The 3,201-nt window shown below is 37.8% G+C and overlaps 1 non-coding gene across 1 annotated transcript; it reads left to right on the top strand.

The window, feature by feature from the left end:
• Positions 1-2,049: 2,049 nt before the first annotated feature.
• Positions 2,050-2,156, top strand: LOC124899783. The gene has a single exon (XR_007057347.1). It is a non-coding gene; the product is annotated as a small nucleolar RNA R71 (small nucleolar RNA).
• Positions 2,157-3,201: the final 1,045 nt, after the last annotated feature.

Genomic DNA, 3,201 nt, shown 5'->3' with positions numbered 1-3,201 from the left:
TGTAGTTTATGCATGTAAAAAGCTAGATTTATTCCTGTAATGTCAGATATTTACCACTTGATCGCCTTCTTTCTTCTTTTCAAGACTGCCATAGCTTCTCTTACCTGTACATCAGATAAATCTGCTGAAAAGATAATAGGCAAAGTCTCATTATCACCAAGGGAAACATATCTCAAGTGGGGAGGAAGAACCTTAAGCTCCAATGTTGGAGCTTCATCAATTGAAGTTTTAGGAGATGGACAAATTATCCTATTCAATGGCTCAAAAGGCTACTTCTTCATTTTAATAACTGCCAAATTCATGACTTGGACCAATTCCAAAACTTCCACATCTCTATAAAGATCATGACCCATTAAAGCTACCTCTAACAGACCATCAGAGAATAACAAATCCAAGTCAGAGGCAAGGTTAATAACCGATATGGATGACAACTCATCATATATAGCTGGAAATTTTAGCACCTTGTATACGTCGAATACCTCTACTTTATCATGCACTCACATTGTTATTTTCCCTGCTGCTACATCAATTAGTGACTGTCCCATTGCTAAGAAAGGTCATCCTACAATAAATGGAACCACAGGATCAGCCTCAAAGTCAAGAATTACAAAATCCACCGGAAATATTAAAGATCCCACTTGCACTAAGACATCCTCACTAATACCATCAGTCCTAGTAAGGGACCTATCTGCCAACTGCAAAATAATAGTGGTGGGTTTGGGAATCCCAAGACCCATCTTTTGGTACCAAGATATGGGCATAATATTGATGGTAGACCCCTAATCACACAATCCACGAGCACTAATGGTTTTCCCGATGGTAATCTGCAAAGTGAAACACCCTGGATCCTTTAGCTTCATGGGTAATTTGTTTTGAATCTCAGATGTGCATACCTCAGTAAGTGCAACTGTTGTATACTCAGTCAACCGGTTCTTATTTGCAACTAAATCTATAAAATATTTTGCATATTTTGGCACACTCTACAGAATGTCAACAAAAGGAAGATTTACTTGAACCTACTTTAGAAGATCTAAGAACTTTTTGTAATTCGCCTCCTCTTGATGCTTCCTTGCCCTTTGAGAAAAGGGTAAGGGGAGAGTCTTCTTCTCCGTATAAATTTATTCACTTGCCTTATTTGCTTAACTTCTTTCTCCATATTGTCTTTAGAACTGTCATTAGTGATTGTGGGACTCACCTGTTCCTGAACTATCTCCTTAGTTTGCAGCCCACTCCTTGTTGTAACCGCACTCACCGGCTTAGGATTTTTCTTTGTATTGCTAGGTAACTCTCCTTGAGGTTTTTTATTTTATGCTCCTGCAATTTGATCTAGTTGCCACTTTAGATTTCTAGTAAGCAGTTGTTAACTCTTTAACTCCGCTGCAAACTATGCCTGTTGAGTCTTTATTTCTGCTGCAAACTGTGCTTGTTGATCCATAAACTACTTCATTAACTCCTCCATGTTGCTAGCTTGAGCATTAGACTAATTATTTTGGGCTGGCTATTGATTTGGTTGCACTGGTCCCTTGTACTAATTTGCATTTTATGCCTGATTTCTACCCCATGTAAAATTGGGATGGTTTCTCCAATTGGGATTATATGTGTTCCCAAAATTCTGTTGACCCTGATGATTTGTATTTCCTACATAGTTGACAAAATCTGGATTAGCAAAACATGCATCCGCTATGTGATCACCACTTCTACAAACCTCACACCAAGAATTTGCCTGTTGGACTACATTCGCTGTGGCTATTATTTGTGTAACACCCAACTTTATATTATTAAGCTGAGTACCTCATATGATTCTGCATTACTGCGATATGTGCCTGTAATATGGTGAACTGATCTACCTCCAATACCCCTACAATCTTTCTAGGAGTACTCCTTAAATCAGCATGCCAGTCAGGATTCCCCTGTGAAATCTGATTCAGCAGTGTGTATAATTCTTCATATGTCTTCTCAAGAGTCTGTCCACCTACAGCTGAATCTAAGAGAATCTTTGTGTTTGGCTCTAATCCCTCAATGAAAGTATGAACAAGAACATTATTGGACTAATAATGGTAAGGGCAATTTATGAGCATACCCTTATATCTCTCCCAAGCTTGGTAGAGATTCTCTCCTTCTTTCTGTTTAAAACTCAAGATCTCACTCCTCAAGCATGTAGTCTTCCCAGATGGAAAGAATCAAAAAGGAACATTCGAGCTAGATCTTCCCATGAAGTGATGAAGTGTGATGGTTCAGCATGTAACCGCCTTTTTTCTTCCCCCATTAGAGAGAAGGGAGAGAGTGTCAATCTGATGTAATCATAAATCACCCCTTCAGGAATGTAAGTATTGTTTACTTACAGGAAGGTCTGTATGTGCTGTTGTAGATCTTCGTGTGAAAGGCCATGAAATTGCCCCACTGAATTTAGCAAGTGCATTATATTCTGCTTCAATTCAAATCAACCTCCTGGTTTGGGCTTGCAAATAATATTTGTCATATGGTTTGTGAGTGGGATTGCCACCTCACGAATAGGTCTAGAATCTGGTTGAGCAGGAATAACTTCAATAACTGGAGGTAGGACATTTTGGGCATTTGGATTGACCGGTTCATTTCTTTGTTCAGCCATTCTTCAACTTTGTTGAAAGATTTGTTTTGGTTCTGCTAAAGGCTCTACCAATGCTTTATCTCTCTCAGTCCTTTATTAAGCTATGCCTGCAAAAATTCAGCCATTAAGATCAATTTGTTAACACTTAAACTTCATATCAAAAACAAAAAAATTAGCAATTTACCAATTATACTAGTCCCCAGCAATGATGCCAAAAACTTTTTGCGACTCAGACGCACACGCAAGTGCACGTGACCGTACAAGTAACATAGTGATTTAGACAATCAGATATTGTTCCCACGAGGACTAAGCAACTTGAAATTTAACAAACTTTTAGGTTTAGATAATGAGTATTAAGTGTTGTATAGTATCAAGATGATTTTGAAATTGAGAATAAAAATATAAATTAATTAACAAGAAATAAAAGTTTATGACTAGAGAAAAGCAAGCAACAGTTGTAAACAATAATGATAAGAATTCCAGGGTTGAGGCTTTTCGAACTATCATACGAATCTCTTTTCTTATAGTAGTCTAATTGATTATCGGGGTGTTGATTCCTAAGGTTTAGGCTACGATTCTAGTCTCCCGACCTCAAATCTTATACCTATAGAATA

Source organism: Capsicum annuum, chromosome 6, assembly GCF_002878395.1.
Source record: "Capsicum annuum cultivar UCD-10X-F1 chromosome 6, UCD10Xv1.1, whole genome shotgun sequence".
Taxonomy (NCBI): domain Eukaryota; kingdom Viridiplantae; phylum Streptophyta; class Magnoliopsida; order Solanales; family Solanaceae; genus Capsicum; species Capsicum annuum.
The sequence above is the reverse complement of the archived record's forward strand: the minus strand, read 5'-3'. Positions and strand labels throughout refer to the sequence as shown.